The sequence below is a fragment of the Oryx dammah genome, unplaced genomic scaffold (genome assembly GCF_014754425.2).
Source record: "Oryx dammah isolate SB20612 unplaced genomic scaffold, SCBI_Odam_1.1 HiC_scaffold_15, whole genome shotgun sequence".
NCBI classification, from domain to species: domain Eukaryota; kingdom Metazoa; phylum Chordata; class Mammalia; order Artiodactyla; family Bovidae; genus Oryx; species Oryx dammah.
The window spans coordinates 4,743,325-4,759,595 of record NW_024070199.1 but is presented as its reverse complement, the minus strand read 5'-3'; the positions used below and the strand labels follow the sequence as shown (position 1 = coordinate 4,759,595).

At 40.5% G+C, this 16,271-nt stretch overlaps 1 pseudogene; it reads left to right on the top strand.

Moving 5' to 3' along the window:
* Positions 1–8,229: 8,229 nt before the first annotated feature.
* LOC120874842 lies at positions 8,230–14,384 on the top strand (annotated as a pseudogene).
* The last annotated feature ends 1,887 nt before the right edge of the window (positions 14,385–16,271 follow it).

Here is a 16,271-nt window from a genome sequence, read left to right as displayed (position 1 = left end):
AAGTTTAATGAGGTGGCACTAGCTTTAAACACATTTTAAAATAAACTAAAATTTCAAAAGCAGTCCCATAATGGTACGTGAATTCCCAAATAGTTTAGTAATCTCTGCACTAAGATATTTACCCAGATGATGGACAAATGCATAGCATAGCACAAATAAATCAAATGTATGGCAAAAAGCATGATTCCCTTACAACCAGGAGCATAAGGAATGGGTTGGAACAGAAACCAGAGAAATTTAAACGTGGCCAAGAAAATTAGTGCCACTGAGTCACAGGAGGCTGGTTTTAAGGAAAAACTAATGCAGATCAAGGAGTTTTAAATTTTTAATTTCTAATGATTGAGATAAGAAAATCTCATTGACAGCTAAAAGTATGAAAATACATATAGAATTGTTACTGCCCACGTGCCCATCTCCATTTCAAAGATAAGGAAGGGCCAACTCCTCACTTCAGAAAGAAGGGAGAAAGACGCCAGAAGCTTGACAGTGTTGCTAAAGGAAACTTCTCTACATCCAGTCAATCATATCTTCCCCTCTGCAGTTCACTGCAGGAGTCCTGAGGGACGAGATCACTCACAGAGAAACGAGGAGTCACAGACTCCTGGGACCTCCGTCACACCTATGGCGGGCAGAGAATCCAACAGACGGAAGAGCCTAGTGGACTTCAGTCCATAGGGTGGTAAAGAGTTAGACACGACTGAAGTGACTGAGCATGCACACACATTTACTGCAACAAGTTAAATAACCATGGTGACAAAGTAGAGCCTTGCCGTACTCCTTTTCCAATTTGGAACTAGTCTGCTGTTCCATGTCTGGTTCTAACTCTTCCTTCTTGATGCTCATAGCAGGTGTTTCAGGAGACAAGTAAGGTGGTCTCGTACTCCAGGCTCATTAAGAATTGTCCACGATTTTTTGTGATCCACACACTCAAAGCTTTAGTGTAGTCAGTGAAGCACAAGTGGATGTTTTTCTAGAATGTCTTTGCTTTCTCCATGATCCAACAAATGTTGGCAATTGGATATCAGGTTCTCTGCCTCTTTGAAATCTAGCTTGTACATCTGGAAGTTCTTGATCCATGTACTGCTGAAATCTAGCATGAAGGATTTTGAGCATAAACTTGCTAGCATGTAAAATGAGGGCAATTATAGGATAGTTTGAACATTCTTTACCATTGCCCTTCATTGGAATGAAAAGTGACCTTTCCCAGTCCTGTGGCCACTACTGAGGTTTCCAAATTTGATGAAATATGGAGTGCAACAGTTAAATGGTGTCGTCTTTTAGGAATTAAGTAGCTCAGCTGGAATTCCATCACCTCCACTAGCTTTGTTTGTTGTAATACTTTCTAAGACCAACTTTACTTCATATTGCAGGATGTTTGGCTCTAGGTTGGTGACCACACCATCGTGGCTATCCGGGTCATTAAGAACCTTCTTGTATAGTTCTTCTGTGTATTCTTGCCATGTCTTCTTAATCCCTTCTTTTTCTGTTCAGTCCTTAATGTTTCTGTTGTTTATCATTGCTACCCTTGCATGAAACAGTCCTTGATATCTCCAATTTTGGGAAGAGATTTCTAGTCTTTCCATTCCATTGTTTACCTCTATTTTTTGCATTGTTCATTTATTTCTCCTTGCTAGTCTCTGGAACTCTGTGTTCAGTTGAACATATCTTTCCTTTTCACCCTTGCTTTGATTTTCCTTCTTTCCTCGGCTATTTGTTAAACCTCCTCAGACAACCACTTTGCTTTCTTGCATTTACTTTTTCTTTGGGATGGTTTTGGCCACTGCCTCCTGTACTATGTTTCTAACTTTCCTCCATGGTTCTTCAGGCATTCCGTCTGTCAAATCTAATTCATTGAGTCTATTCATGACTTTCAGTGTGTGATCATAAGGGATTTGATTTAGCTCATACCTGAAGGTCCTAGAGGTTTTCCCTGATTTCTTCCATTTAACCCTGAATTTTGCAATAAGAACTCACAATCTGAGCCACAGTCAACTCCAGGTCTTGTTTTTACTGACTGTACAGAGATTCTACATCTTTGGCTACAAAAAACAAACACATAATCGATCTGATTTTGGTATTGATCAAAATGCACTCTATGCATGGTGATGTCCATGCATAGAGTAATCTCTTGAGTCTTTGGCAAGGGTGTTTGCTATGACCAATTTAGTCTCCTGACAAAACTCTGTTAGTCTTTGCCCTGCTTCATTTCGTACTGCAAGGCCAAACTTGACTGATAGTCCAGGTTTCTCTTGACTTCATACGTTTGCAATCCAATATCTTATGATTAAAAAGACATCTTTCTTTTAATATTACTTCTAGAAGGTGCTGTAGGTCTTCATAGAATTGGTCAACTTCAGTTTCTTCCACATCAGTGGTTGGAGCACAGACTTGGATTTCTGCAGTGTTGAATCGTTTGCCTTGGAAACAAACTAAAATCATTTTTTCATTTTTGTGATTGCACCCAAGTACTAAAGGAACCTTAGGAGCCTCTTGATGAAAGTGAAAGAGGAGAGTGAAAAAGCTGGCTTAAATCTCAACATGCAAAAAACTAAGATCATGGCATCTGGTCCCATCACTTAATGGCAGATACATGGGGGAACAATGGAAACAGTGACAGACTTTATTTTACAGGGCTCCAAAATCACTGCAGATGGTGACTGCAGCCATGAAATTAAAAGACACTTGCTCCTTGGAAGAAAAGTTATGGCCAACCTAGACAGCATATTAAAAAGCAGAGACATTACTTAGCCGACAAAGATCTGTCTAGTCAAAGCTATGGATTTTCCAGTAGTCATATATGGATGTGAGAGTTGGACCATAAAGAAAGCTGAGTGCCAAAGAATTGATGCTTTTGAACTATGGTGTTGCAAAAGATTCTTGAGAGCCCCTTGGACTGCAAGAAGATCCAACCAGTCCATCCTAAAGGAAATCAGTTCTGAATATTCATTGGAAGGACTGATGCTGAAACTGAAACTCCAATACTTTGGCCACCTGATGCGAAGAAATGACTCATTGGAAAAGACCCTGATGCTAGGAAAGATTGAAGGCAAGACGAGAAGGGGAGTACAGAGGATGAGATGTTTGGATGGCATCGCTGACTCGATGGACATGAGTTTGAGCAAGTTCCAAGAGTTGGTGATGGACAGGAAGCATGGCATGCTTCAGTTCATGGGGTGGACTAACAAAGAGTTAGACATGACTGAGCCACTGAACTGCACTGCATTTCAGACTCTTGTTGACCATGAGAGCTACTCCATTTCTTCTAAGGGATTCTTGCCCGAAGTAATAGATACACTTGTTATCTGAAATTAGAACTATGATGCAGTTCATTAAATGGAGATATTCACATCTGGGGAGTTTATATATTGTCCAAACAGCAACTTCATGGATTACAACTATAAATTCAAATGTGACTTTTTAGCAGAGATTGGATTGTGACACTTGAATTAAGTAGGTTTCAAAGGACTTCAATCATTGGCATCTGAAAGTGTTTTCAACTCTGGGGAAATCTAATCATGTGCACCTATACCTTTTCACAGGGCTGATAACACTATCACTTGGAAGAATGGGCGTCGTCTTCAGAGACTATATAAAGCTTCTCTTGAAGATCCACACTCACTTTTCTCCAGAGTCCAGAGCTGTCGGGACTGGAGTTGGCTGCATTGTGGAGACTTTGGGAAGTCTCTGCCAGGCAGAGGCGAACACCTAAAGCTGAACTGAATCGTGCAGAGTTACTTACAGCATAGGAGTAGAACATTTCATCAACTGTACCCAGTGGTGAGTTCTAATCAAAGTCAATGAAATTCTGCTATGTTCACGTAGGATTGAAACCTTAATGGTGATTATGGACAGAAATGCAATTTGTCTTTTTTTTTTTTTTTTCTATCAGTAATATCTGTATGTGTGCAATGCATCAAGCATTTATTCCCTCTGGGATTTGCAAACAAGTAATATCTTTTATCCATATGATGTCAAGTAATTTCCTTATAAAATGTGGGTAAAAATAGAAAACTAGTAAATATTATTTAGAAGATTAAAAGAGTTAATCCATATAAAAGGAGTTAATCTAATGGCAAACTGATTCTTTATCATGGAGCCACTGTGGAAGCTCATTTAGTTCCTCTATTATTTTAATGCTATGGTGGTTCCCAGTGTCATTAGCATAAAAGTGATCTTATTCATAAAGAATTCTTGGTCAGTTTCTAGCCCACTCTACACATGGCTTCTTTATACTTTCTCCCTGTTCATCAGCTATCTCCTCATTTGATGCACATATCTATAAATACATAGTATTTATAAAACACATAGTACTCCTAAAATGTTCAACATACATAATGAATACATTTCATAGTCTTTACACAGATGAATATGAGTTAAATGGTTAAATTAATCAGAAAACCTTCTTGAAAGTCACATTTGCTATCATTTTCAAGACCTTACTTTGCAGTCCATAAGTGAAAAGTGTTCAAAATCTATCCAATCAACCAATAGGGACTCCAAAGAAGTGGAAACATTAAAAAAAAAATCTGATGTTGCTTCCATTTACCAGATATTTGGAATTTCCAGTGTAGAGCGGAAAACCTTGTGTATATTCAAACTTATTTCTATGGTTTTAGTAAACAATGTATAGTCAAATTGGAACCTCCATGGTGGTTCAGATGGTAAAGTGTCTGCCTACAATTCGGGAGACCCGGGTTCAATCCCTGGGCTAGGAAGATCTCCTGGAAAAGGAAATGGCAAACTATTCCAGTATTCTTGCCTGGAAAATCCCATGGACGGAGGAGCCTGATAGGCTACAGTCCATGGGATCACATAGAGTTGAACACAACTGAGCGACTTCACTTTCACTTTCACTTTCTTTAGTAAACAATTGATTCTTTTTTATAGATCATTGTTATAGTGAGAACATTCACCAGTTCAAAATATAACACACTCTGATTATTTGAACTCACTCCAGGAAAAACTGTCTTTCTGAACTAGCAAATTTTCTGGCATATTGAGTGCAGCACTATCATAGCATCATCTTTCAGGATTTGAAACAGCTCCCCTGGAATTCCATCACCTCCACTAGCTTTGTTCGTAGTGATGCTTTCTAAGGCCCACTTGACTTCACATTCCAAGATGTCTGGCTCTAGATTAGTGATCACATCATCATGATTATCTGGGTCGTGAAGATCTTTTTTGTACAGTTCTTCTCTGTATTCTTGCCACCTCTTCTTAATATCTTCTGCTTCTGTTAGATCCATACCATTTCTGTCCTTTATCGAGCCCATCTTTGCATGAAATGTTCCCTTGGTGTCTCTAATTTTCTTGAAGAGATCTCTAGTCTTTCCCATTCTGTTGTTTTCCTCTATTTCTTTGCATTGATCACTGAAGAAGGCTTTCTTATCTCTTCTTGCTATTCTTTGGAACTCTGCATTCAGATGCTTATATCTTTCCTTTTCCCCTTTGCTTTTCGCCTCTCTTCTTTTCACAGCTATTTGCCAGCAAATTTGGAAAACTCAGCAGTGGCCACAGGACTGGAAAAGGTCAGTTTTCATTCCAATTTCAAAGAAAGGCAATGCCAAAGAATGCTCAAACTACCGCACAATTGCACTCATCTCACATGCTAGTAAAGTAAAGCTTAAAACTCTCCAAGCCAGGCTTCAGAAATATGTGAACCGTGAACTCCCTGATGTTCAAGCTGGTTTTAGAAAAGGCAGAGGAACCAGAGATCAAATTGCCAACATTCGCTGGATCATGGATAAAGCAAGAGAGTTCCAGAAAAATATCTATATCTGCTTTATTGACTATGCCAAAGCCTTTGACTATGTGGATCACAATAAACTGTGGAAAATTCTCAAAGAGATGGAAATACCAGACCACCTAACCTGCCTCTTGAGAAATCTGTATGCAGGTCAGGAAGCAACAGGTAGAACTGGACATGGAACAGCAGACTGGTTCCAAATAGGAAAAGGAGTACGTCAAGGCTGTATATTGTCACCCTGCTTATTTAACTTCTATGCAGAGTACATCATGAGAAATGCTGGACTGGAAGAAACCCAAGCTGGAATCAAGATTGCTGGGAGAAATATCAATAACCTCAGATATGCAGATGATACCACCCTTATGGCAGAAAGTGAAGAGGAGCTAAAAAGCCTCCTGATGAAAGTGAAAGAGGAGAGTGAAAAAGTTGGCTTAAAGCTCAACATTCAGAAAACGAAGATCATGGCATCCGGTCCCATGAGAAATAGATGAAATAGAAATCTATTTCATGGGAAATAGATTAGAAATAGAAATAGAAATCTATTTCATGGGAATCTATTTCTAGAAATAGAAATCTATTTCATGGGAAATAGATGGGGAAACAGTAGAAACAGTGTCAGACTTTATTTTGGGGGGCTCCAAAATCACTGCAGATGGTGACTGAAGCCATGAAATTAAAAGATGCTTACTCCTTGGAAGAAAAGTTATAATCAACCTAGATAGTATATTCAAAAGCAGAGGCATTATTTTGCCGACTAAGTTCCATCTTGTCAAGGCTATGGTTTCTCCTGTGGTCATGTATGGATGTGAGAGTTGGACTGTGAAGAAGGCTGAGTGGCAAAGAATTGACACTTTTGAACTGTGGTGTTGGAGAAGACTCTTGAGAGTCCCTTGGACTGCAAGGAGATCCAACCAGTCCATTCTGAAGGAGATCAGCCCTGGGGTTTCTTTGGAAGGAATGATGCTAAAGCTGAAACTCCAGTACTTTGGCCACCTCATGCGAAGAGTTGACTCATTGGAAAAGACTCTGATGCTGGGAGGGATTGGGGGCAGAAGGAGAAGGGGACGACCGAGGATGAGATGGCTGTATGGCATCACGGACTCGATGGACGTGAGTCTGAGTGAACTCCAGGAGATGGTGATGGACAGGGAGGCCTGGCGTGCTGCGATTCATGGGGTCGCAAAGAGTCGGACACGACTGAGCGACTGAACTCAACTGAATTTTGGTTCTCTAATTTCGTTCATCTCTTAGTTATTCCTATGCATTATGAGGACTCAGAAAGTGGTATAGATCCTAAAAATAATTTTTAGAGCTATTTATCTCCATATGTAATACCTAAAATGGTCTATTTTAAAAATGGAGTGTGCCTGTATACACAGGAGAGATAATATTGTCCACTATTGTATTCTACTGAATTAGGTAAGGAATGCAATAATTTGAGAAAAATATTATTTTAAAGTGAAGTAACTGTTTTCTCTTCAGAAATGTGAGTTTTTGTGGCTGAAATTTTAACGAAACTAAGAAATAATTCAGCAGGCAGAAAAGTGACACTTGAGATGTCTGAGGAATTTCTGTACTTAACTAGTACAGACACAAGGATCCAATATTTTAGCAAAGTCAATTTTAAAGAGTATGTTTTGTTTTTTGGTGATGATTATCACCGTTACATGCAAACTGCATCTTCCACAAGATGAAAGGGGTGTCTGATAATAGTTTTAAAGACTTGGAAGATATAACCTTATGCTTTCAGTTTTGCTTTGATAATGAGTATGATACAGATTAAACAGGAAGGCAAAGGTAACCAATCAGTATATGGAATTAGTATATGTTACAATTCATGAAGGGCTTCCGTGGTGGCTCAGAGGTAAAGAATCTGCCTGCAATGCAGGAGACCACCAGTAGTTTCTGTTACATAGGATCCTATTTGACAAAATTTAGTTTCATCTTCATTAACTCTGAATGTATTCAGAAAGTGTTTTGGAGAGAAAAAAAGTGATTGTGGATGTGAATTTAGATCGAGATAAAACAAAGGACATCCAATCACAGGAATACTGACAATCACAGGAAATAATAAAATATAAGTTTAGTCAAATATCTTGTGCTAAATCAATGACTGGCATAGAGTATTGTGATTGATTGTGTAGGGCAATCAAGACCCGCAACAAAGAGCTATAAATTAGGTCAAACTCCTGAAGCTCGTGCTACTTAGAGGAAAATAAGACCTCAACAAAATTGAAGTTCTCCTCTAGATAGAGGAAAAGGGGGCAGGAAATAGATAGTGTTTGTCTGGCAGTCAAGAAAATTTCCTGCAGCTCTTGAGAGCTCTCTTTGTGTCTCAGTTTTCCATTTATGTCAAAGCAAACTCCAGTCTCTTCTGTTCCCAATACAGTTCCTCAGTTGAGTCATCCCCCAAGTCTAATCTGCTTGCTCCTTTATGTCTTGGGGAAAGAGGAATAAACTCCTGATGTTCTTCCCTCAGGAAAATGGACTCAGAAATCCCAGAAGCCTTCCAGAAGGAGCTCACCTGCCTTGTCTGCCTGAATTTCCTTCTAGACCCGGTCACCATAGGCCTTGGGCACTGTCTATAGGTCCTGTCTTTGTCTTTTCTGGGAACAAGCCGAAGTCCCTGCCAGTTGTCCAGGTGCGGACAATGATCAAGACAGACAAACCTGAAAACCAATTTTCTTCTGAAGACTCTGGTGTCCACTGTTAGAAAAGCCAATCTCAGGCAATTCCTGAAGTGTGAGGAACACCTGTGTGGGACCCACAAGCAGACAAAGATGATCTGTGAAGCCGACAAGAGCTTGCTCTGTTTGGTCTGCTCTCAAGATCAGGAGCACATGACTCACAGACATTGTCCCACTGAAGAGGCTGCTGAGGAATCCTGGGTGAGCGATGCCCCTGAGAGCACTTAGGAAGCTTGGGGATGGTACACCTAAGAGACTAAAAGGATATGATGATCATGATGCTGACTGAATCTTCTCTTTACTGAGTGCCAGGACAAATCTAGTTAGCAGTGATAAAGTTGTGAAGAAAATGCCATAGCACACCTGCCTTTATGGAACTTGTATCCACTGGCCTGCTTATGAAGTCAATTTGTTGTAAAGTCATGTCTGACTCTTTGTGACCTCATGGACTGCAGCCCACCAGGCTCTTCAGTTTAGTTCAGTTCAGTTCAGTCGCTCAGTCGTGTCCAACTCTTTGCGACCCCATGAATCACAGCACGCCAGGCCTCCCTGTCCATCACCAACACCTGGAGTTCACTCAGACTCACGCCCATCGAGTCCGTGATGCCATCCAGCCATCTCATCCTCAGTCATCCCCTTCTCCTCCTGCCCCCAGTCCCTCCCAGCATCAGAGTCAGTCCATGGCATTTCCCAGGCAAGAACACTGGAGTGGGTTGCCATTTCCTTCTCCAGGGGATCTTCCTGACCCAGGGGTTGAGCCCACATCCCCTGCATTGGCATTTGGATTCCTTACTGCTGAGCCACCAGGAAGCCCCCGTGATTATTTGAATGACACATTATTATGCTCAACACTCTGTAAAGCCTTCATTTTGAGAAAAGTCTTTGACTCCAAAATCTACAAGTGTAAAAAGTCTTTGCCATTGGATCCTGGTTTCCTAACCCTGGGCAAAGAAGGAAGATACAGCACGTTGAAATTAACAGGGGACAAGCATCACTAAAATCAAACTCTGATACAAGATGCCACAGTATCTGAAAATTAACTATCTTCAATAAAACCTTGTTCCTTTCCCTAAATGGATGATTTCCTGGGTGTGGTTCTGTGGTGCGGAATTTCTTGAAATTGATCATTAGTGAGGAAGAACAGGGAAATGTGGTGATCTGTTATGGCCTTGCTAGTCTTCCTCCAATTCCTGTATCTGACATTCCCTAGCACACTCCCTCATCTGGGATCTGAAACCTCAATCTTTTCTGGCGCTAAAATTCAATTATTTTACAGGAGAAGCTGGCAAACCAAATGAGATCTTTATGGGAAAAGATACACGATGTTAAAAGAAACCTCAAAAAATATGGCGAAAGAACTGATGCTTGGATGGTAAATAGGAGAATGCATTTCTCTTTGAAAAAGATCAAGGCAGACGTGCTAGAAACTTGTCCCTTAATAGTCTGAGGTGAAATAATCATGTGCTAAAAAATTCAGAGAATGGGTGGAACACTATTTAGAATAATATTCCATGTACCATTTCAACGTACATTTCCAAGCCTCCTGGACTTTTTGGAATCTAATGGATCAGGAACTACAGCAAAAGATCCACTAGAAGAATGCGGCACAAGCACTGAGATGGAGGCACACGATGGGACGAGGACGACTCCACCCCAGGGATTCAGGATCTCAGGGGAAACTTCCCAGGTTTAAGATCAGTTCTCATTCTGAAGATCAAGGGGGCGTTTAAAAATTCATGGGTTATTTCAGGCACAGATTTCTGTATAAGTCATACATTCTAGAAAGTAAGGGATATATTATTGAGAAACACAGGTGTTTTCAATCTGATTAGTACATGCGCTCAGGTGGATACAAAGGAAATTGAACAGCAATTTAAGGGGTGTGAGTTTCGTGGTGAAGAGTGACAGCTCACTATCTAGAGAGTAAGCAGAAAATGTGACATGTTAAAGAAAAATCTCAGGAGGGAAAGGAATAAAGAGAAACAGATAAAGAGTGAGAGAGTGAATTCATCAATACTGGGAAGGAATATGCAATGAAATGAGGATGAATAAATCTGAAGATCTTTCCTTAGGATACCCACCCTGAGGGTAAAATGGAACATAGCTGCTCAGAGAAAAGTCAGGCAATGGAGTTTGGGAGGTTTGAGATGAGGCATCAGTTTACTTTTTTTTTTTTTAGTTTACTTCTTAACATTGAAATCAGGATACTGCACATGATGTATGAATTACTCATAGATTTCAATTGCTTGCATGGGTCTTTCAGAATTGATAGGAGGCATATGAAAGAAAGGACCCATGAAAAGATCTTCTCCAGATGTTTCAGAAACATGTATGAAATGGATGGAAGTTATTTGAGAAAAGGGTGGGTTTGACTCTAGACCTAGTCAAAAACCATGAAAAATAAGTGAAGGAAAGAGGAATAAGTTTGATTTCTGAGAAGAAGGAAGATATGAATTTAAGATGGCTGTAGCTTCTTGGGAGACAGAATGAGTCAGAGCAAACTAAATGCTGTTGAAACCCCTCTCCCAACAGTTTTACGTGAATGGATATGGAGACATGATTAGGAAAACTTACAAGTTGGTAGCTCCAATTCTTCAGGAGGGAGAAAATTACTACAAAGGGTTTATTACAAAAGAAGGCTAAAAGATTTGTAAGCCAATCAGAAAGAAACAAAAGGAACTGAGTGGAAAGAAGATAAATCTCAAAGTAATATACAAAGAATTCAAGAAAATGTCCTATAAACCAAATGTGGAGCTGCTCCAGGTAAGGACTGAGGACTAAAAAATGTATTATCTGAGGCTCACACCTTTGATGCCCATTAGATGGTACCTGGGGTTTATTTTTTCATCTCTTGCATTATAAGGTGGGAGTCTCTCCTAGTGGGAAACACTATAGAGAAAGCGCAACTCATGTAAATCATGATTGAGCAAGCTTTGCAGAATTGTGAAGATGGAGACTCCTCAGGGAATACTCCCTTCTCAAAATCTCCTTTTGTAATTTGATTCTGTAAAAACCAGAAAGGAACAACTTTTGTACTGCCATTCAATGTTTTGATCTCCAACTGGGCAATAGGAGAAATTTTAGACACATTCATAAGTTTTCACCTCATGTTGGAATATCCCAGGTTTGAGTTGCCTTTAGTTTGGGGCATATTAAACTTTTAGGACAAGCCCTAGGAAACATCAATTTACAGAGAGCTGAAGGTAGTCCAATCACTACCCTTGTACTTCTCTCTCTTGTTCTCCCTCCAAATTTCTTAATTTATCAATAATTTGGATTATCTCAACAAGATGTGCCAATTTCCTTTGGGGAGAAAATAGACAATGGGTATCCTGATTGTTTTCTCATGGTGGCGATTAGAACTTTTCTGAAGTTTTCCCCAACCCAAATACTGGTTGGCTATTTATGAAGAAGTCTAGTCTTATGTTTTCTTATTTTATTTTTGACAGGAATTGGGAGACAAACTGAAATAGTAAGTCTGATCTTGCAACGCTGATGATGGCACTGTGAGGGTTGTGTAAGAGATCAAGCTGCATTTAACAAAGGGAACACGTAGTGTGCCAAACAATACTACATTGCTTGTTTGTATACGGATCTATGTGGCTTTCCAGGTGGTGCTAGTGGTAAAGAACCCTCCTGCCAATGCAGGAGACATAAGAGATGCAGGTTCAATCCCTGAGTTGGGAAGATCCCCTAGAAGAGGGCATGGCAACCCACTCCAGTATTCTTGCCTGGAGAATCCCATAGACAGACAAGTCTGGCAGGCTACAGTCCATAGGGTCACACAGAATTGGACGCAACTTAACACGCACATAGGGTCACAAAGAGTCGGACATGACTGAGTGATTTCACTTCACTTCACTTAACACGCACATATCCGTGTCTGTTTTGTTGATATGATTTCCTGTTACACTTGAATTGAAGTAATTAATAGCATATTTTGCTCCTGTGGCTGAGGGAGGTATGTGTTGCCATGCCCAATGCAGACTTTTCCAAAAGGCCAGTTTTTACTGATTTAAATTTCAAGATCATAAACATGCTGAAGCTCAAGGCCTAGTATTTCCAGGCATTAGGTGAGAAAGGTAAGTACCCCTGGGAAATGGGGGTGAAAACAGACCATGAGAAAAATGAGAAAAAAATTTCCCAAGAATAGCCTGATCCTATCCCATGCTTGTGGGAAAAGGATTTCAATGAAGAATGTTGAGCTGAAGCATGCTGTCTTATCCTAAAGGCTGTGTTTAAGAAGCCCTGGGCAGCAGAAGGATAAACCGCATCTTCCTCTTACAGGAGTGAGTCCGCACAGCTGCACGTGCCTCAGCCTCTGCTCCCAGAACTCCCTGCGCGCCCCATGCCGGGCTGATGGACTGGCTCAGCCGCTTCCAGGGTGAGTGTCACCTCACCGGTGTGTCTGCCCTTCAAGGTCCCTCAGTGTTGGTTTCTGTAGACAGTCTTTCCCTTTTCATCTCTCAGCTTGTGCAGAGCAGTCTGCAAATAGGCACGTACAGACACGTGCGGTCACAGAGTCACTAAAATCCTCCACAGAATACACACAGGCTGGTGCAGGCACTGATGCGATTCATGCCTCATCAATTACTTATAAATTTGAATAATCTGTATAATGAATGAAGAAAAGGACATACTCCAAAATGGATCCTGGATCCCTAAAAATATCATCACCTACCATGTCGGTTCACTGAAAGTTGGTTATTAATCCAGGGTATTCCAGTTTCAGAGTGTAAGTGCAGTTACATAGAGAAAGTTTCTTAGCAATTGAATGTATGATATGTTTTCCCATTGATATAATCTGAACAAACATATAAGCCTCAAAAAAAAGTATGGAAACCACAAGGAAGCAAATGGTTGGTGGATGGGCCCCACAGAGCTCCATGATAAACTTCAGCCTGGAGGGTGACTTGTCAGGAAGTGGAAGACTAGATGTTAGGGTGGAACCGCAGATCAAAAGCAGAAAAAAGCCTACAAGGAAATCACTTATAAGAAGCCACCATTAGGTTTTGTTTCCTCAATGTCCATTTGATAATTTAACTGAAATGGAAGAATGATCACCAATTCTCTGTTCTACTACGTATTTTTTTTCCCCCTTGAGCAGGATTAATGGAGGTGGAGGTAAGATATATTGCCATGGTCTTGGAGATAATCAATGCCTATTGTCCAGACTTTTAGATGGAATAAAAAGTACCCAGCCAGAAGTAGACATGACCTCCCCATTGTTTATAATCTCTGAGTTTTTAAGCAGTTTTTTCCATGGTAACTAATAATCTATTTCCTTGGCAGATATCCTGGCAACATTTCAATCCAATGTTTTCCAGTTAAAACTATGTTTTTAATAACCTTAAGACTTTTCACCCAGTGAGACTCTAGATAAACCCTCCTCTCTCATAGATCATTCCATTTTAACACTAATTTTGACTGGCATATTCTCTCATCTCTCCACAGTCAACTTCACTCAATAATGAAGTAAGCAGTCAGCACATCAGGCTGTCTGATGATCTAAGAAGTCTGAAGTATGAACATGACAGCCTCCGTGTGTCTTTGGATGGTGGAACATGGAAGTATTTTGCTGCATGGGGAGCCCAGAGCTTCACCTCCAGCAAACAGTACTGGGAGATGCTTGTGGACAGCTCATGGGGCTGGGCTGTAGGCGTCTGTAAGGATTCCTGGATAAGGAGGCATGACGGCATACTGGACAAGTCCAACAGGGATAACTTTCTCCTTGTGTGTGTGAAGCAGGATGACCATTACCAACTCTGGACCACCGCCCCCACCACGCCTCTGTACATAGAGAGACCTCTGGGCAGGGTTGGGGTGTTCCTTGATTGTGACGGGGGAGTGTTAGTTCTGTGGATGTTGCCAAGCACACCCTCCTTTGGCGGTACAATGATGGTGTGTGCACTTTCCCTGTCAGGCCCTTCATCTGCACTGGCCACAGGTGAGGAGGCTGACTCACGGCCGAGATGGGATGCTCAGGACTCCTTCTCTGGCGGGGCCCTTGTCCAGTGCTGCAAAAGAATACTTCACTGTCTTTAAGGCTCTTTCCACTGTAATGGACCCTCCTTTTTATATTATAAAGCAGGTGCCAACTGCCAACTTTTCTTGGTTTCTACTAGCATCTTGACAGTGAAATCTTCCCTTATAGCTGTTTGGATTATATGGAATGGTTATTCACCTGTGCTGTGAGCTTGCTGGACTCAACAAAATATGACCATGTGCTTCCCATTTCCTGCTCTCCAGGGCTTAAACAGCATGGACAGACCTTATCCCTAACCAGATCCAGGTCAGCCCCCAACCTTCTCCTCCTCCCTCAAAAACTACTCTGTCCTACACATCTATTCACCCTCTGGGTGAAAACCAATTTGCAGGGAAATCTCCACTCACCCTGGAGACTGGGATAAGCATTTCTTTCAGATAATCCAGAATTAGCAGGTCCTTTTTTTCTACAATAATACAAAGAAAGTGCTTCATGAGGGGCCCTGGACAAATCTTTGCCTGAAGAAATTAATAAATAAATACTCCTTATTGGAAAGGAGGTTTGCAGTAAAAGTTAGGGACTAGAGTCTAAAAGTTTAAGTTTTCAAGATTTGAAAGTGGATGTCAAAAACTAATTAGATTACACACATTGAGCTTAAGTGTATTTGTATGTTGGAGACTCTGTTAAGCGTAGATATATTATAAGTGCGGGAGTGATTGTGGGCATTGCAATCATACTGGTGGTATGTTACTCTTTTTTATTATTTTAATTTAGGATTATCACCTAGGCATGAAGGATGGGATGGGAGGGCAGGGAGCATGTCTGTTCCCATTTTCCGATCATACACTAGAGCATTTCTTTTAATTTAAATATTTTTGCCCCACACTGAATTACATATTCACCATTGTATTTCTAACACTAAAGATACTTTCTAAATATATATTGATAAACTTTTCAATACTGGTTTGTTAAACTTACTCTCTAGCTCACGTTGAAATGTTGCCAAAACCAGCACTCAAGAAACCAAGCACCACATTCAGAGAGTTGGATAACTCAGGGTTTTTTTTATAAATTTATTTATTTTAATTGGAAGTTTATTATGCCAGTGGGCCCAGAGGAGTTAACACTCCAAGCTCTGAGCCCCTAACAAAGGGATTACAGAGTTTTTATAGACAGACTGTAGTGGGCAACACTAGCTGCTAATAGGCTGGTATAAACAAAGGGTTTCACACGCGGGAACAATGGTCAACATGGGGAGGGGGATGTCTGACCTGGACAGGCATGATTAAGCAGGATTGCAGGGGCTGGGTGACTGCAAAGAGGAGGACAAGGGTGAGTGAGATAAACTCCAGTTCCTAGCATTGCAAGTCCCCACTTTCTGAGACTATGTGACCTATGTGATCTAGACTTGCAAGGGGCAAGCTGAGTTACAGAGGCAGAGGAGGAGGTTAGGTAAAATTTAACTTTTCTTCTTCAATAAATCTTACTACATCTTAGTAGCAAGAGTCTCCTATATTACCTGCTATTTGAAATAAAAGAATCATGTCTTTGGCACTAATTTTACAAACTTCATATTGAGCAGAGAAGCGAATTATATAATTTGCAGCATGGTTTTCCAAATACATTCAGCATTTCAACCATTTAGAATTCATTAAGTACAGATATTTCCTCATAGTCATGAGAATGAAAGTGTGTTCTTATATTTACCACAATAACAAAAGCACCTACAAGAATCGAGATGGGGGGAAAAAAGTACTTCACTTTATTTTTTGGCTGCTTCAAGTTATCTTACTTGGAATACACAGAAAAAAATCCACAAGTGAGAAGTTGTGTTCTATGGTTATGTCTTTTA